The 21,192-nt window shown below is 35.9% G+C and overlaps 1 protein-coding gene across 5 annotated transcripts in view; it reads right to left on the reverse strand.

Moving 5' to 3' along the window:
* Positions 1–21,192, reverse strand: part of LOC101737404 (pseudouridylate synthase RPUSD2) — a 508,157-nt gene that overhangs the window by 198,615 nt on the left and 288,350 nt on the right. Inside the window, exon 1 of one of the 5 annotated variants that reach the window (XM_012692956.4) lies at positions 11,688–11,976. The exons of the other annotated variants lie outside the window; for them this stretch is intronic. The gene's annotated coding sequence lies outside the window, so the exon portion shown is untranslated. Of the gene's footprint in view, positions 1–11,687; positions 11,977–21,192 lie in introns of those variants that run through there. 5 annotated transcript variants of the gene reach the window in all.

The following is a 21,192-nucleotide window of genomic DNA, read 5'->3' on the forward strand; positions in this document are numbered from 1 at the left end:
CTATAATTAATTGGAATTGTAAGTTTGTACACTATTATGATTATATTTTATACTTCTATAATCACAAATGTCGGCAAGGCTACATACACTATAAAAAATATTAATAAAGACAAACAATATTTAATCTATTCTCAATTTTATCACAGACATCAAGAACAAAAGTTTGACAATAAATAGTATGCATGCGTGTGTGCGTCAAATACATGGTATGTAGTGTGTGTAATGTTTTCTTTATTGATTTAATGTATCTTTTACGCATTATTTAAAAAAAAAATTAGCATGTGCACTTCTTCTCTATATTCTCTATAAGTGTGGAAAATTTCATACTCCTCCATCCGCGCAATTTTCGTAAAAAGGGATACAAAGTTTTTGCTTCACGTATTAATATATAGATATATGAAAGATATGTTATGATAAGTTTTTGTCAAAATAACGCGCGACCTCTACGTATAGCAAATTATAGTGTTTTCAGGGAAGATTTTGAACATAATAGCTTCAAATCTTCTATAAGAACTGTAGGATCCTTCATTGCAGGGAGTTCAATGTTGGAAGAACAGACACTTTCTAACAAAAAAGAATAAGCAAAAAATTATTTTACTAATACACACACTATCAAACCACAGTTTTTTTATTAAATTAGACAACAAGTACTATCAAATCGTCGTAACTTTATCATTGATTCGGAATGCTGTTTAACTACTGAGAAGAATTGGCAAGCAACTCTGGTCTTGCTCTTTTCCAATATAGGTACACATGTGCACTGCTATACACGATACGAATTTCTGTGTCAGTTTTTTGCGACAGTTTCTTTATGTTGTCATCGTATTATAGATTTCATCTTTAGATTAATATTAAGCAACAATAAAAACAGGTCTGGGCTTCTTTATGCAATAAATTATATGAATTATGAAATAAGTATTCAAACTCTTAGCCGGTTTTAAAGACTTTTAGTTTTGACGGACTCTTACCACCATTTTGATTCAGTTCCCAATATTTTAGGGCAAACGGAGTGATCATAAGTAGACTGAAGATTATATGTAGGATTTTAAGTGTAGGAAAATATTTTTACACTCTTTATAGTTGGTTTCTTCTTGCTACCACTTGAACACAATGATCATCCTACTACATATTTTCTTTTAAAGTTTGCGACATTATGAAACTTTCTGGCCTATTCCCCTTCACATTACCTAACTTATATCTCCTATTCTGGTATGGGCTCAAAGGTATTCTGGAAGAGAGTTAAGGGCAATAAATAATTCCATTGCCGCTTCTCCAACGAAGCGTCTGATCCTAATAGAGAAGGAACTCGCTAACGGAAAATGTAGTGTTGGCCAATTGACCCCTTAAAGCGCCGAATCGGTAGTCATTAACGACACAGACACATTGGACGCGCAACCCATCGAAACCAGTTTTACTGTCGTCACTATCAAACCAGAGAGAGAAGAATTCTTGCTCGTTGGAGAGAACAATTCTTGGCTCTTATTTAATGGTGTGCTAATTTATCTTCTATACAAACAGGCCCATATAAAGACGAATTCAATGTTTGTGTTTACAGTTTTTGCGGTCAGTACGTATACGACTCGCCAAAACCATAAAGAATAATAAAAAGTTTTTAGTTCTTAGTTAATCCAGATTACAGTTATCATAAATAAATAGACACGTTAAATTTCGGATTAGATTGATAATTTTTACAATTCTATTTGGTTAAGATACCGAACGTTATCTATGTCTCTTTATCTTTATCTTTATGTGGTGGCTTATAAAAAGACGGTAAGCGGAACGTCTTTTTATGAAGGATGAAGGAAGGATAGAATAGCCGTTATTACAATAGACCTCATGCTAGTAACCACCAAAACCTGTAAATAAGATTTTCACGATACAAACCAAAAAGGTTCAAATTTATACGTCCACTTTTTTGCCTCAAGGTGAGAGAAACATTACTTACTTACATTACTAAGCGAACTTTTGTTTAAACCTTCTCTGACGAAGTTCAAATCGAACGGTAAGTGGCAAAAATATTCTCTAGAAACATGTTTAAAGTTACAGTAGGTACGATGGTAAAGGTAGATGACGGATCATCTCTATCAACGTCTTTGGCTTACAAAGGCAGGCTTGAAGTGTTCCGTGAATCCGAACTTTGTGTTATATTGCCTTATAATTAAAAGCCACAACTTAATTACTTTAACAGGTAAAGGTTCTAAGGTCACCAAGAGGGGCAGAGTCCTTCAAAGGTATTTCTCCATCGGTCTTAGTCTACGCGCTTTATTTCGGGCTCAAAGCGAATAGCAACTCTTTTTTTTTTATTGCTTTATAGGCAGACGAGCATACGGCCCACCTGATGGTGAGTAGTTACCGTCGCTCATAGACGTCAGCAATGCCAAGGGCAGAGCCAAGCCGCTGCCTACCGTTTAATACTCTCCACAAGCCTCGTTTGAAGAAGGACATGTCATAGCGCTCGGGAAGCACCGTGGAGGGGAGCTCATTCCATAGCCGGATGGTACGTGGCAAAAAAGATATCTGGAAACGCACTGTGGATGAACGTAGTGGCTCCAGGTAGTATGGATGAACTCTACTCCGGTGGCGGGCGGTGCGATGGTAAAAACGAGATGTCGGTATCATCTCGAACAATTTCTTAGAGCACTCCCCATGGACCATACGGTACAGAATACAGAGGGAACCGAAGTCCCTCCGCAGACCAGGGTTCCAAACTGCTACTCCAAATAGCGAATCTAACAAAACACCTATTCAACAGGTGCGAATGATAAATCTATTCTATTCTATTTTCGTGCTATTATTGCCGCTGAAGCGTTTAATTACTAAGCACTATCAACTGACCCCGCATCAATCGGGCGCCACAAACGACCCGAACAGCTGGTTTCGGAGAAAAGTTGCTATAAATCTCGACAGATAGAATTCACGTGTTGGCATGAGATACGCTATTGTTCAGTTGTTGGGTTTTTAAAACGTATTCGAGTGAGTTTTTTTTGGAGTTTACTCCTTAAGAATCGATTTACATATATAGGCCCGGGGTATGAAAATTATGGGGACCAAAATCGTACTAGAGAGTATAGCATGTCACACGAAATGCGTTATGCGCCTGATTGGCTCCTGATTGCGTGATGCGTGCGCGCGCCAATCAGGAGCCAACGCGCGGCCGCGTTATCGCAGGTGACGCCGGGCTGCTGCGCCGGCAGTCCGCCACAAAGCCTCGTACTGATCGCGCGTTTCTCTCATTATTGTATTTTCATATATTTGTTAGTCGTTTGTTTTGTGTCTCGTTAATTTGTTAATAATCTGTAGTGTATCGTGTTGTCGTAATATAGAACTATTTCTCGTATTGTTTCGTTTAATTTACCGACATCGTTTTGCTTGTGGCCGGACGCCGTTCGGGTTCGATTCCTGAACGTATCAACTGTTAGTGGGTTGATACCCGAATATAACCCGCTACAAATCATTTATTAATAAAGCTTATTAAATATAAACAATTCCTTCTATCAGTGAATGGACAACTTATATATTAATTGTAAAAGTGAATTATATAGACTTACTTAATTACCGCATCCACGTGTTCCGCAACTCCCGGATCATTCTCACTAGAATACGTAACTTCCATATTTTACTGTATTCAACTGACACAAATTTATATTTATATCCAGTAAACTCCAGTCGTGCGTCGGAGCGGACACACACACTTTTTTTTTTGTTGGTTGATCGAGCTAACATTTGCATTCGATGGTAGACGGTTACCAACGCTGAAAGATGTCTAAGCCGAATAAGTGCCAGTGACATTGAAACATGCTATCGAAGTTTTAAATTTATTAGATTAAGACTACTCCATCCTTAAAACTGGAAGCATCAGCCTTCAAGCTTTGCGTTAGAAAGACTTTTTTTTCCTACCTATGCTGAGCCTAGCCTTGAGAGGCTATTTCAACTTCGCCCTAACATGTGTAGGTGAGCTCACGGGGCTCAAACCGGAATGTTGCTAACACTGACCCGAGCAAGAGCAGTGCTTCGCAGAATCTACCACTGGATCGGAAACGCGACCCACTGAGAAGATCCGGCGAGAAACTCAGTGGGCTGTGTCTATGGGTTAATCGCTCATCGAGCCCTTCGCCGCGAAAGAGACATGATGGTGCTACTTAGACCCGTAGCTCACTATCACCAGGAAATATATAGTACCTTTATGTATCAGTTAAAATAAAACCAAAAAAAATACTAACCAAAAAAAACAGTCCAATGAAGAAACTCTGCTAAGATCGATGTATGCACGGAAAAAACTTCATTAGATTTTGCAGTACTCAAACTAAGAGCACTGAACAGAGACAATAGCGGAAGAGTTAAAATGCTTCTTTTTGTATTATAAAAATAAGAGCACGGAAAGTATTCCGCCGCCAGCTATCTGTCGGTCGGACGTATCAGAAATAGACGTCGGCTTCTAGTTCGGGCTTACAACGACAATCGTTCATAGTCGAGCATTATTGTAGATTTACATTGATTCAGCTGCTGACAATTCGCTAGCGAGCGTGCGATGCGGTGCCAGTTTATACGAATAACTGGACAAATCGTCTTCTCGCATTAAAAACTGTATAATCTCGAAAACTTACTAATTTCACAGGAGAGTGTTTTAAAGGTTTAACATGTGTGTGTGATATATGAGAATCGTTGGAGCCGTTTCCGAGATTCAGATTATATACATATATATTAATATATAATATATAAATATTTTACTAACAATCACGCCACGTTAACTGGTCCCGTGATAAGTTCATAAAGAACTTGTGTTACAGGTACCAGATATCGGAAAAATAAATGTAATATTTTTATGATACACATACATATATTTAATATACATACATCCATAACCCTGGAAAATACATTTATATTTATCATACAAATATCTTCCCTTGGCGGGATTCGAACCCGCGACCCCCTAGTGTAGTGACCATGTCACTTACCACTACACCAGCCGGACGTTAAATGATATGATGTGTGTGTTCGTTAGTCTCGCTAAAAGTCGAGAACGGCTGGACCGATTTGGCTAATTTTGGTCTTGAATTATTTGAGGAAGTCCACAGAAGGTTTGAAAGGTAGATAAATATGAAAATGCTCGAAATATTATAAAAACAAACAATTTTGTTTTTCCTTTTTAAGTTTATTTTATACAAAAGTTTAGGTCTTTTATTTATCGATTGAGGCACTACGAAGTCTGCCGGGTCAGCCAGTTTTTAATATCACTTAATCATCTTTGCAACATTATCTGTCTTTTAAAGTAAGATATTAATTTTGTTAATAGTAGTCAAAACATAGATAAACTAAAACAAAAAAAAAACTAAATCTAAAATACGCTCTTTTGACAGTATATATGAGAAAAATACTGGTGATGATACTAAATGATTCCGCATATTAACTCAATTTCGAATATTTTTGGGAATTTTACACTTTTAACGCGAAAAGACGACATCTAAGCACCGTGCTATTGAATGGACAATGTGACTCGCGCAAGTAACTTGTCCAATGTAACTAGCCGTTATTTCGGTCATAAGTCGCCTTTGTGTCTTACGCGTTTATTTTTGCATGACAATTTAATACGTTGTCACGTGTGGTGATCTTCGTATTTCTACAATGCGGACATGGTATTTTTACAAAAAAAATATTGTGTAGTTACGTAATTTTGAAGCAATCAGTCATTCTTATATTTATCCGGTTACTATGGCCAATCTACATTACAACACGTATGCCTTGGGATAATATGAAGGTAAAATCTCAATTGAGCAGCATCACGGTAGATAATCGTAGTAACGTTTCTTTATTTTTTGTTAAAGAAGACCAGATCTAACTAGTAAATAAAAATAATAAGACACAAAAAAGAACAAAAAACACTTCAACTTTTTTGCACAGCTGTCTACTAAATTCAACTACTCAAAAATGATCATAATCACAAGCGTATCTCTTTCTTGAAGCACTGTATCTAAAAAGTTGTTGATTTCTTTAGATACAATTCTAAATTTAAAAGGTTAGTTTTCTTGTGTAAGATCACTATAAAATTCCCGAATAACGGAATCACTTAAGACTATATATAATCTCAACGATTGCTGAAAAAAAAGTTAATACAAAAAGATTTTCGCGGAGATAAGAATAAATATTTACAAGACTATTTTAGGCATCGATAGATAGAAAACTGTTTATTGCCTAAACAAGTGAAATGGTAAATGCAATACAGTATTATCTATTTTTTATTAGTATTAACTGGATTGTTTATATGTATTGGCATGACATAATTATTTTTGTTCTGTTTTATTGTACACCTTTCCAGACATATAGCCCTGTGATTTTGTTTTGTTGAAATAAAACTAATGTCTGAGACGAATTTCGTTTTTTGTATATATATACCATTTTGTACTTTCTTTGCATAGTAAATATTAAAAGTTTTTTTTTTATGGTTCGTCCTTAAATTCTATATACTTAAGGAAATTCAAATAGATGCTAGATAGATAAATCATAGAAAGAGAAAATAGAAAGGTAAACGCTACTATTATTATAATATATTTTAATTCGATACTAAATTCCGAAAATACATAAAATAATACTTATGGTGCCTTTTTTTTTTTAAAATCTACATTTACCTTATTAATTTTCAACCAGAATACGATGAGTTTGAAGGGTAGGAAGCTTGTGTTCAAGACACTCAAGCCATTGACCTCAATGTAGCATACAATTTATGACGTTAATGAGCTACCCAACTAGTCTACGGCCGATAAAACTTGTCATTAAACTTGTCATTAATGTCATTAACGATTTTTATTACAATCGTTCTCTTCGTCTCGTCCGGCCAAAGTTCATTGTGGATTTCATTCATTGTTTTGTTTGCTCCTCTACGGTAAGCGCTCGAAATTATTTGCTTGAAACAGTCGACAACATGACGCAAGATTTGAAGACAAAATGACGTCATAACTAAGCTTCGAAGGACCAGCGTAAAACAGGTATATCTGTATATTAATACGTGAAGCAAAAACTTTGTACCCATTTTTACGAAAATTTCGCGGACGGAGGAGTATGAAATTTTCCAGACTTATAGAGAATATAGAGAAGGAGTGTAGAATGTTAATATTTTTTGTAAATTATGCATTAAAAATACATTAAATCAATTAAAAAATAATTACACACACTACCATGTATTTGACATACACACACACATATACTCTTTGTTTATTGTCAAACTTTTGTTATTGGTTAAAGTCCGTGGTCAAATTGAGAATATTTTGAATATTGTTTGTCTTTAATAATATTTGTCTAGTGTACATAGTCTTGGCGAAATCTATGATTATAGAAGTACAATAGAATCATAATAATGTACAAAGTTATAATTTCAATTAATTATAGTCGAATTTCGACTACCAGGGGATCGCTAGTAAATGAAAATAGGCAAAATATGTTGTAGCACGTCTATGACTCGTGAAGATACTACATATAAAATACGATTAAATAACTATAATTATTGATAAAAAGTATTATTGCAATCGTTGATAACAATGAGACAGTGCAGCGAATGTAAATTACTATCGGCCTTCAGATCTTGGCGGCTTATGATCTATTACTTATTGTTCTTATTTGATAAGTACATTGTTCACGAGAAACATTGTATCGTTTAACGAGCGCCCGCGTTTTAATTTTATTTGTTAGAAGAAAAGAAGACTTTAACGCCAAAGAATCCGAATTAATTTCTCTGATACGTGTACTTTTTTGGAGAACCTACCTATGTTGATAACTTTGAGAGGCTATATCAGCTTCTCCTTGACGTGTAGGTGAGCTCACGGGACTCAAACCGGAGTGTTGCTAATATTGGCCCTAGCAAAAGCAGTACTTCGCAGAATCTATCACCGGATCGGAAACGCGACTCACTGAGAAGATCCGGCGAGAAACTCTGTGGGCTGTGTCTATGGGTTAATTCACGAGGTTCGACGAGGACGGTGACCGGTGCTTGTGGTACCTAAAAGCACTGTTAATGGATCGGGAGGATCCGTAATGACATGTTTAGGGCAACGTCGACTGTTTACCGTTCGGTCTACAGGATCGGGTATGTAAACGCGTACGAGAAATTTATGCAGTATAACTATTTTGGAGAACCGGGTGGCCTTATCTGGGCGGTGCGCTTCCACGACGAAAAGCATCATATATTATAGAAATACCGCCTTTATAAATTTGGGTAATTACCGGCAGGACGCGATATATCCGCTCGCGTTTCTGACAAAATCTGCTTATTTCTGCCGCGAACACCCATTGATAGCAGTTCAACGGGTGCGACAGTCTTTTTACAATGTTATCGAGATTTCGACCTGAATAGATGGAGAAATTGCCGCAATAAACAACAAAGCTCCAATCAAAATTTGCGCACGTCTGTCCATCTAGAACAACAAAAACTACCAACTTAGATACCTATAAACCAAAAGTACAATCAGAACGAAAAAATGTATTCTTGGATAATGATCTTTCTTAAAATGTTTATCATTTGGCATACATCGGCATCCTCTTTTTTATATTCATTTAATTGTACGGTTTATTAATATATATTTTTTTTGTATGTCGTTAGTGTTTTTACGATGCAGACACTTAAAACACTTTTCTTGTATCTCTCGTAGTATTATTGTTTATAGTTTTCTTTAATGCTTATTTTGTTATGCGCGTTTGATAGAGATATTATTTTTGTGTCTTTTTTTTTTTCTTTCACGCCAGCTTGACCTGTATATTCCGGCTGGATGGAAAGGAAAAAAATTAATAATTCATGATATAAAAACTGACTAAGATTTTTTTCACTGCACGTTACGTAATGCGCGGGGTTAGCGATCTTATGCACTTTCGATTGCATATTCACAAAATAAAGTTTACCTAAAACAGTATATTAGAGTATTCATTATTTTGTAGTTTTCTCATTGTTTTAAAGTAGTATTTTTTAAAGTTTAAAATATATACGTACCTAAAACTACGCGGGTCATTATTTGACTAACAAATGTGAATTTTGTCTGCAAGATTATTTTAGCAAAAGTTGAAATACGAGAAAAAAACCTGAATTTTTTTACTCTGATTTTTTGCAAATTCTTGAAAGATTAAGTGTCATAGCTCAAACTGATCTTTGTCTTATTCAGATTGTTATACCTAACACATTGGGCCATATATCTTTCGGTTCTTTCTATTCGGTTTGAAAGGTGGAGCAGCCATTGTAACTATACTTGAGACCTTAGAACTTATATCTCAAGATGGGTGGCGCATTTACGTTGTAGATGTCTATGGGCACCAGTAACCAATTAACACCAGGTGGACTGTAAGCTCGTCCACCCATCTAAGCAATAAATATTTAAAAACTTCTTATCTATGCCAACAAAAAAAGTATGCGCCTCGAATTGAGAATTTCCGAAACATCTATACTCAAAGACTCAACGTATTCCCTAACTATCTAAAGTATTATTCTAAAATCAAATTAAAACACACACGATAAATCCATCAAGTACTTGATGCACGTTGAAGTGTACAAACCCGTTCTCCGAGAAGCAAGTTTATTAAAATTCTATAGAGTCACGTGTTTATAGAACTTTATTTTTATATATACGAAATTAGCTGTTCCGAGTTATTCGTCTGAATCCGATATTCCTTGTTGGATTTAATGGCAGTCATTTATTTTAATATTTAAACTCAATCAAATTTATTTATGAGGATGAAATGAGAATTAAGAATATTGCAATCGAACTTTTTTCTGGTGGTAGGACTTCTTGTGAGTTCGCGCGGCTAGGTACCACCATCCTGCCTATTTCTGCCGTGAAGCAGTAATGCGTTTCGGTTTTTAGGGTGGGGAAGCCGTTGTAACTATACTGAGATCTTAGAACTGATATCTCAAGGTGGGTGACGCATTTACGTCGTAGATGTCTATGGGCTCCGGTAACCATTTAACACCTGGCGGGCTGTGAGCCCGTCCACCCAAGTAAGCAATAAAAAAAATAAAAAAACATCTGTGGAAATTTTATTTTATTTTAAACAATTGTCTATCAAAATGGAATCATATTTGCAAAATCAACTATGAAAACTATGTCCATACAATACGTCAAAAGCGATGGATTTATGTAGCCCTAAAAAGCCTTCGTTTATTATTACAAACTTTCGAACCCAAAAGTTTACGGGTCCGTCAATTCATTACGATTCTGATTGACATAACAAAACTGAACTCCGCAAATATACAAGAGTCAAAGATTTGTTTGTTCATTTACGTAACTCAATCTAGCGGCATCTATGATTGTACGTGATATCTATATTTTAATACGTGAAGCAAAAACTTTGTATCCCTTTTTACGAAAATTTCGCGGACAGAGGAGTATGAAATTTTCCACACTTATAGAGAATATAGAGAAGAAGTGCACAATGCTAATATTTTTTTTAAATAATGCTTAAAAGATACATTAAATCAATAAAGAAAACATTACACACACTACATACCATGTATTTGACGCACACACCCATGCATACTATTTATTGTCAAACTTTTGTTCTTGGCGTCTGTGGTCAAATTGAGAATAGATTAAATATTGTTTGTCTTTATTAATATTTTTTTATAGTGTAGCCTTGGCGAAATTTGTGATTATAGAAGTATAAAACACAATCATAATAGTGTACAAACTTACAATTCCAATTAATTATAGTCGAATTTCGACTACTGCGGGACCTCTAGTCTTTATTAGTCTGCATTAAACTATAGCACGGTCGAGTCATTGAAGTTTTTTCGGATCTCGTTTGAAAAAGGACATTTTGATCGTTGATTGATCATTGATTACCAGCATCAACATTGATGAGGAGCGTTTATCAATGTGGATGCGAGTTAATTCCAGAGTCAGTTGGTTATATAATAAAATCGGATAAAATTTAAGTATAGTATAGGTTTATATACTTTTTATCTATAATCTATCAGGTTACATCGATGGTTATTGTAGATCCATCGTTCGGTGATAAATTGGTATGACATTGCCTAATTAATTTATTTTACGAAGTTAAGTGAAAAAAAACCTTGCTAATTAAATTTTGGTAAAAATAATATTTATTGCCTTTGGACAAAGACGAACAATTTTTTTTTTATTTTTTATTTCTATACAGTAAGCTGTCGTAAGACTACCGTAGTTTTGAGAAAAACAATTTCTTAGGTGGTGCATGCACAATGTCCATATCAATTAATCTACAGTAGATCTAGTAGATCTTGAGCCACTCTTCTTCTGAGTATTCTTGTAGTCAAATGGTTGTCCATTAAATGCTTAGCAAGGTTATTCGAATGGGCTATTACATATATTATTATTTCGAAGACGAACAAAATGGTCATTTTACAGTGTGTGGATATCGTCACTCGTGGAAACGAGAAATGTCAGATACATATCGATAAACTTAATCACTAAAGGATTACTTGGTATTAGTGTTTATCAATTTATCTTTATTATTAATAAAAAAATTCCACTAACATTCTAAGTCACAAAAACTTTTTTCTTGATATTTGTAATTATCGCGTAATCGGCAAGTTTCAAGGAAAAACAGAGTAATAACTGCTTCTAAACAGACAGTCAACGCATAACTATTCACCCAACAAAAAGCGTCAAGTATATTCCTACTTAATGTATATTTTTTACGAGATGTTTACGTAGTGAATATAAACATGTACTTACTCAATTATCGTCCAGAAAAAATGGAAATCCTCTATTAAAATTCAAAACTCCGCAAAAACACTCTAATATAATCACCACAGTCGATTCATTGATCAATAAACGTGACAAATAGCGAACATTTAATAACAGACGATTATTAATTAACGCAAGAAAAAAACTATTTGTAAAAATACCACGACGAAAACGTAACGTAAAATTTTCGCGGGAAACGAACAAAAGAACGCAACGTCTCACCCACGCAAACGTTGGGGGACAACTGAACGTCGCTTCGGACGGCAGACGACCGAAAGGGATCACCTGCAATGCGTGCGCTGAACGAAACATCTATACCACAAAACCTATGAGACGAAGCGAGATAGCAACAGCTACACGTGCTAGCGTAGCTCGAGGGAAAGCAGTTTTCAGGAAAAAGGGGCGCATTCACAAAGCTACGATGTGACTATACGTTTTGCATTATGAATACTGGAACAATGGTTATGCCTTTTGTTGGCTTGGAAACTCGGTGTGACGTTTCGTTCCTATCTTATTTCGCTAATGAACCGCGCCCTTTTGACATTAATGTGACAGAAGGCTCCTTTGTTGATTTCATACATAAGTAATGATACGAATGTTTTCACTTGATTAATAATATTCGTCTGTAACCGTCTGTGTGTTTTTAAACTTGAAGACTGCACTATAAAAAAAAAGATGTGTGGTGTCGTGGGACACTGGATAGGAACGAAGTTCCTTATAATAAAAATATTAATTTTAAGTTCTATTCTAGGTATATAGAAGATAATTATTCGGGTATACATTTTTTAATATGATTTATTTATTGAAAAAAAAAACTACTTTACAAAGTTATCAACTTTATTTTATTCACAATGATTTATAAAAAATATATAATAATAATATGCAAAGAAACAGCTATTTATATGAATAATAATAATAACCGTCATCACGTAGACTATACATTAGACACTGTATAGCCATCATACTAAGACTATACATAAATAATAAAAATCTTACGTTACGGACGTTTTTTCCCCGTTAGGGTACACCTCCGCATAATCCCATAAGGAACTTCGTTCCAATACATAATAACTTACTGACCCCTACTTCTTTCCTATTTTGGATTTTAAGGACTGGACAAACAATTGCCCTACACAGATCTCGACCCTTGGGATCCTTTGTGTCATTCCCCTGTCTCGACGTCTCATTTCGAAACGCCACACGCTTGAAGCCTACAATAGCGTTTGGAGTTAAGATGTACATCTTGATCCGGATATTCATTTCTCAAGAAATGTTGTTCTTGTACTTGAGAACCAGTTACATCCGTTGTAACTATACTGAGACCTTAGAACTTATATCTCAAGGTGGATGGCGCATTTACGTTGTAGATGTATATGGGCTCCAATAACCACTTAACACCAGGTGGGCTGTTAGCTCGTCAACGTATCTAAGCAAAAAAAAAATACATTCACTGATTATAGGGTCTTTCGCGAACCCGATAACCTGGGCACCATTTAGAAGTCGTCGTGGCCTAAAGGATAAGACGTCCGGTGCATTCGTGTTGAAGCGATGCACCGGTGTTCGAATCCCGCAGGCGGGTACCAATTTTTCTAATGAAATATGTACTCAACAAATGTTCACGATTGACTTCCACGGTGAAGGACTAACATCGTGTAATAAAAATTAAACCCGCAAAATTATAATTTGCGTAATTACTGGTGGTAGGACCTCTTGTGAGTCCGCGCGGATAGGTACCACCGCCCTGCTTGTTTCTGCCGTGAAGCAGTAATGCGTTTCGGTTTGAAGGGTGGGGTAGCCGTTGTAACTATACTGAGACTTTAGAACTTGTATCTCAAGGTGGGTGGCGCGTCTACGTTGTAGATGTCTATGGGCTCCAGTAACCACTTAACATCAGGTGGGCTGTGAGCTCGTCCACCCATCTAAGCAATAAAAAAAAAAAAAAAAAAAACTAACTTCCAGCTATTTCGCAAACTATTTAAATAGGCAGCTTACCCAATTCCGCGAGCTATTAGACTAAGGAAGTTTCGAAATCTATATGAACCATATATTTAAGTATATATGTTGCATTTAAAACCCCTTCAAACTTTCCATTTAATGATTCACCAAAAACTGCAATCATCACAATACATACAATTGCATCCGGTTTTTTCTTTCAAGCATGATCCAATATATATAATTATAATGCATTAGACAGTTCAGTTATTCTGCCAACCCGGAAGAGACAAATAGACAGACATTAATCACGTCCCGAACTAATACTGTTTTCACCGACTTTTGTCGGATAAGATCTATTTTAGTACGTATCTATAGTTAAAATTAGTGCGCTCAAGCTCAGAGGCAATGGTAGAATTTGTATTGTAGACTTGCCTAGTTCACCTTACTTCATTAGACGTTGTGGTTTCTTTAGTGCTTCGGTAGCCACTTCAGCGAAGCCACGAGATCATTTGGCAAAAATCCAAAGTGACAACCAAAGTGATGAAAAACATTGATCGAAATTTAAAAAATAAATATGTTTAATTTTACCACTGGTACATACAAAGCTAATCAAAGAACGACATGTATCGTATTTCAGATAAACTGGTACGTGTATCCGGTTCCAATTATTTGTCAGATGCTTTCATTTTTGAAGGTTGTTTGGATTTTAAATTTATTAATTAGAACATCTTGTGAGAGGTATTTCAAAGGTCTCACAAAACCTACGTTTTGACGTCATAATCAGTGGTCAAACAATGAGGATTGTTTACATTTATGTGTGAGGTTGTTTACATTTTTTTTTAATTGCTTAGATGGGTGAACGGGTTCACAGCCCACCTGTTGTTAAGTGGTTACTGGAGCCCATGGATATCTACAACGTAAATGCCCCACCCACCTTGAAATATAAGTTCTAAGATCTCAGTATAGTTACAACGGCTGCCTCACCCTTCAAACCGAACCGCATTACTGCTTCACGGCAGAAATAGGCAGGGCGGTGGTACCTACTCGCGCGGACTCACAAGAGGTCCTACCACCAGCAATCTATACATCAAAAATGTACATTTATATATTTGTATGTAATTCTCACTCAATATAAGCTAAAAGACGATCTAAAATGTACAATTTTTATCCTCACCCGGCATTATGATATACTAAAAGGTGTAATATTATCTTTCAATGTTTGCTTTATCCCATCAATGTCCCATGGCTGCTGCGAGGAAATGTCGGTCCCAACAGAGCAGTTACATCCATTAGCTTTCCTTAAACAAATCTTATGGGATTCTATTATTGAAGTGAGTTCTTTTTATATCGTTGAAATGACACTGCCATTACAATTAAGGTACAATGCTATCTTTTATATTTCTCTCTCCCTCTCCTCTCTCCTTTCTCTCTTTTTCGGTAAAACAGCACTTTGATCGTAATGAAACAATTCAAAAATATTGAAAAACATTCGATATTATAAATTACTCTATAAAACGATAAGGAACTATAAATTGCGTGTTGCGTACCGACAAACGTGACAATAAATAAATACAGTGAACTTGTAAAGGGATTTAATGGGACACGAGCAATAACGCGTTCCAATATAAAGATATCGCTGTATGATATAAATGAAATGATAACATTATTATTACATAAAAATCTAAGTGATTGATGGAAGCAATGCAGGGCTTAGAATGGCAACAGACAAACCACCTAGCACTCATAACATCAATTAATTACAGAAAGTTCAAGAATGAGGCCAAATAGCAGTTCGATGGAGAGAGACAGTCAGAGGCGGCATACGCTGGAGACGGGTTCATTATTTGACGAATTAATTTTAATTTAATTAAAAATGAACGTTATTTATCTAATGAAATTGAAACGTTCTACAGTTTCTGTTGGCAACTTAAGGAAGGTTTTAAGCGTGTAGCAGTAGACGCGGCGCGAGTCGTTGATTGCAGCGAAAGATAGCTGGAATTACCAGCGTATTAAAAAAGTAATACAAATATGTACTCTAAAACTATAATCACAAATTTTAATTGCCAACAGAACTAAAATTTTAAATATACTCTTACACTAGCTGACCCGGCAAAAGTTGTATTGGCATATAAATTATTTCTAGGAAGGATAAATAACCTATATACCGACTGCAGTGCCATCTGCCGGGCTGATTTGTGAATCTAAACCATCCAAGGTGCCACCCAAACGCATACAAAAATAAAATTCAAATAGGTCCAGCCGCTTAGGAGGGATTCAGTGACAAACACACGCACAGAAAAAATATATATATAAAGATATATCTTAATCGGGATATCATAATCGGGTAATTATATCATCATTTCATGGCATCAAATTAGCGAACTTCAAATTTTCAACGTAATTGGACATCTCAAAGTTGTTTTAAATTACATTCAAAGATTACCTCACAAGAGACCGACACAGTTCAAGCTAATAAAAGCGTGTTAAAAATATTTTTACAACACAATTAATTTATTAAAACACAGAATTTATCAGAATCACGAGTCATTAATAATAATAATAAAAGTGAACTTTTCTTTTAGTCCCCGACCCAGATATTAATTTCAGCGATAAGAAGGACCCCATATAACAGCCTCGTTACAAATCACCCGTCACCGTTTCTCATTCCAGCCAACACCCGTTCATTTCCTACCCACAAAAATAGCCTACGAAAATCGTAATTACACACGGCTTGAATTTTCTACCGGCACGCTTCCGCCTTATGACACAAGAGGTTGCTATTAGCATAATACTAACATTACTCCTTGTTGCAGTTAATTTGTTTTCTTTGTTTCGTAGATAGATAGTGTAATGTTAAATGATTTTAATTGAACTTAAAAGACACTTACGTACTCCTACATACGTCGTTTGACATCTGCCAAAATTTCAACTATAGAAACAGGGGGCCTAACTTTTTTTTTAAATTTATTTATTGCATAGATGTGTGGATGAGCTCACAGCCTACCGGAGCCCGTAAATATGATTTATAAGGCCTCAGTATAGTTACAACGGCTGCCCCACCCTTCAATCCGAAACGCATTTGTGCTTCACGGCAGAAATAGGCGGGATAGTGGTACTTACCCGTGCGAACTCACAAGAGGCCCTACGACCAGTAATTACGCAAATTTTATTTTAGCGGGTTTGACTTTTATTACACGATGTTATTCCTTCACCGTGGAAGTCAATCGTGAACATTTGTTAAGTACGTACGTTCATTAGAAAAATTGGTAACCACCTGTGGGATTCGTACACCGGATACGAATGCACCGGATGTATTATCCTTTAGGCCACGACGACTATTGGAGGTACGCGGGGTATGTGGGACTTGACGGTTTGCAGATGTTATGTGCGGCCCAAGGATATTTTTAGGGTCCTACCGCACCAAACGACTCCACCTTGCACTCTCACACCCGACGTCCGATCTCCGTACGGGGTCAGAACCCGGTCAGAAGAGGGGGTTTCCCGAGGTTAACGCTAGAACCAGACTATAGAAACAACGTCTGTCTTGACCTTTATATTTGCCGTTTTGGCCAGCCAGTCAGCGCATGTATTCGAGGCTTTAATTTAGAAGTCGATTCTTTCATCGAGCCGCTTCCTCAATCTCAGAAAAATAAATTTACATTTCGCTTTTGTTTCGAACGACCGGTTTCGTTTGTAATTAAAAGTGTTTTTTTTTTATATTTTTTGTTTCGGATTTTTTTATCTTTAATTACTCTTTCAAATCTTCTTTCAAAGTCAAACAAGAAGCAATAATAATTTATAATCAAAGCGTTCGTTCAATGAAACTCGTTAAGGAATCGTCAAGAATTACGATTTTCGAACTAATTGACTTTGCGACAAAGCAAAGAATACGATACGTTTATTTTTAGAAATTCTTTAAAAATATTTATCAATATTTTATTGTAAAAATAAAATTGCCTAATTTCAAATTTCAAGTAGGCATCACTCAGCAGTGGACATCTGTATATATCAATCTACCTACCTAAGTGCTCATTTCACTCTACTGACGTAGTAGTCGAAATTTAACGATAATCACTGAAACTTCAAAATTTAAATTCATTTAAAATGTTTATTTTTCCGTTTGTTTTGTTATTGGCATTTATTTTGTGAAAGTGGGACAAAAAACAACAAAGAAAATCAGTTGACGAACATACGACAAAAATAATAATATGTTGAGCTGTTTTCTCTTCATGTTGTAATATTACATAGAGATGATTCCCGCTGACTTTCTCGTCGGATTCTTCTCAGCGATTCCGACCCGGTGGTAGATTCATTCACGAAGCAGCTACTTTTGAGTTACTAGGTCTCCTTTGGAGGCGCTCGGGTAGTTATTAGCAAATCCCACCACTCCTGGCTGAGCCTTTGCTCGCCCACATATCCTGGTGAAAATGGAGAGGCCTCCGGGCCACCAGTATTCCTTCAATCTCATATATATAGTTATATCATTACAAGAGACTCCCAAATACGCGTGTAACCTCAATACGATTTATCTTAAAAGAGGTTAATATGTTATAAAGATGACATAAATGGAATTTTGAATATTGAAACATTAAAAGGAAGAACATTATAAATATAAAAGCTTTTGGAATATTGAAATATAAAAAATATAAAAATAGTGGTAAATGCGTTCTATTAGCTTTAAATGTTGTTTCTCTTTATAGAGGAACTCAATTTGTGCTATATTTTACTAGGCTAAACTGTATTTTGATGTAAATAAAATAATAAATAAAATAAAATAATACATTATATGCGTAATATAGTTTCAAAGAATTAAACCATCCTTCTTAGATCTAACGAATACACCGGTAATGTACAAAAACTGAACTTAAAACATAAAAAAACACTTTATGCAGTACTAAAGTTGATTATGAGAAAGCTTATGACAGGGTCAAAGGGAACCGCAAACCACACCCTTGACATAATTTTATACTGTCGACGAAATACAGCTTTTACGGCAGCTAAATTTTGTACTCGAAAGCTTTTTGATTATTCTTTTTTAATAACCGAATCTTGGTCATAAGCTTTTTAATTTTGATTCCTAGAAATTGAATAGGTCATATAATTTAGGTGTCGTTAGCAATAAAGAAATAACGACAAACAATATAGTTTATTTTTGATTCGGGATTTTAGATTTCAAGCGCTTAGATGAAACTTTAATGTTGAAACGTTGAAAAGAAACTAATAAAGCGTCTATCGAAGAAGAATTTAATAATTGTGCTTTCAAAGAAAGGTGTTGGGTCCAAGTTGTAAGCTTTTGATGAGTTCTTAAACTAAACCGAACCGTGAGATTAGTTATTTCTTTTTTCTTTTTCTATTGCGTTAATGGATAAACGATTTTGCAGTTTAATTGGTTTTGGAGTAATCACTTTCAAATAAATGGTTTTTTTGCTTGTAAATCCTTTTAAGCATAGACCATTATCCACATGTAAGGCTTTTATAGGACTATATTCTTATCACGACTTTCCATTTAATCGAGTTCCCAGTCTTTCAGCGCTGTTGCAATAGCTATGATCACCGGTAAGAACTGAAGGCTGCGAGTGTAATATTAAGGGTGTATGAATAGATCTTTTTCGAATTCGTTGTTGAGCGTTACCACTGGAACTCAATTTGATCCCATTGTGAAATGACTCTTTTTGTCCGTACTTACTACCTCTTGCAATACAAATTTTCTTTCTTATTTGTTTTTAGTACAAACTTTATAAAGAAATGGCGTTGCTGCACTCATCTTGGCCGACACAGCGATATCATTAGATACGCTGCATCCCCCTTCTGAGCATTGTGGCGGTTAAGTAAAGGTTGCAGCTAATGATATATTCGGATTTTAACTTTTAGACAGTGATGAAGAGATTATGAACCAATATCATATTTGTTAACAAAAAAATTCATCTCAGTGCTAGACCAAAATTAAAAACAAAATCATTAACGTTTTACCCCGATTTTAAAGTGTATCAAAAATCACTTTTTCTGTAAATAACTATTTCATTAAAACATGCAGAGTTCACCAACGTGATAAAATAACATAACAGTGATAACTGATGACAAAATAGTGCCAAATTTTCAACTCAAGGTTTTAAACTTACATTAAAGATGAGGAAAAAAGTGTTTAATTATGATTCCGCATTGGATGCCTACAAATCTACTCTTCAAACACTCAAACACGAAAAATAAGGGTTGTGTATGTCAAAGTAAAGCCCCTATGAGCGGCTGAATATTTCTGATTCATTAGACAAAATCAAAGGATCTGTGTATTAAGCATGTAACGAAATAAGTACATTTTGTCGATGTATGTGTATTTGCAGAGGTTCTTATGTTTGCATATCTTGATTCGACAGCTTATACCGAATTAAATCTTAAATCGAATGCAGGAAATAAATGTATTTATTTACCAAAGTTTACAAAATTTGGTGTAGCAAATGTCTTGTCTCAAAGTTGAAGGTTACGTGATGAATTGAAGGATGGATATAAATAGAAAGAAGGCACTGAAAGGCGTAGTTGCATTGCAATTAAATTAATTTGTAAGGTCATCAGCATGTATTCCGTTTTTTAAATATTAATAATTAAGTACAGAAAACCATTAAACTGTGATATTTTTAACTTTTGGCATTTGATAATCTAAATTTTAGTATAAATTTTCATCATAATAACAAACTATAAATCAAAGAACTAGAAATGATTGAAGTGAAAGAAAAGAAAAAAAACGGAAAAAAGCTGTTGCCGCCAGCTTAAGTAGAAGAAGATCGGCCACAGGAAAAGGGAAGATCCTAAGCAGAAACCACATCAGCACAAATTGACAATACAACAACCACATCAATCCTGCCTTATCAGACAGGGAACCTACGCCCAGGCAAAGGATCTTGCCCCGAGGCCCGATCCTTGCCTCCGTAAGGGAACATAGCAACTCGACGACGACGTACCCGACGAACCCGACAATGACGTACCCGACGAACCCGACGACGACGTACTCGACGAACCCGACGACGACGTACTCGACGAACCCGACGACGACGTACTTGACGAACCCGACGAAGACGTAGCAATAGATTTACTACTGGAGATTTTTTTTTTTTTTTTTTTTTTTTTTTTTTATTGCCTTTGTAGGCAGACGGGCATACGGCCCACCTGATGGTGAGTGGTTACCGTCGCCCATGGACTTCAGCAATGCCAGGGGCAGAGCCAAGCCGCTGCCTACCGCTTAATACTCTCCACAAGCCTCGTTTGAAGAAGGACATGTCATAGCGCTCGGGAAACACCGAGGAGGGGAGCTCATTCCATAGCCGGATGGTACGTGGCAAAAAAGATCTCTGGAAACGCACTGTGGATGACCGCAGTGGCTCCAGGTAGTATGGATGAACTCTACTCCGGTGGCGGGCGGTGCGATGGTAAAAACGAGATGCTGGTATCATCTCGAACAATTCCTCAGAGCACTCCCCATGGAACATACGGTATAAAATACAGAGGGAACCGAAGTCCCTCCGCAGACCCAGAGGCTCCAAACGATCCGAGAGAATGGGATTATCGA

This window comes from Bombyx mori, chromosome 4, assembly GCF_030269925.1.
Source record: "Bombyx mori chromosome 4, ASM3026992v2".
NCBI classification, from domain to species: Eukaryota; Metazoa; Arthropoda; class Insecta; order Lepidoptera; family Bombycidae; genus Bombyx; species Bombyx mori.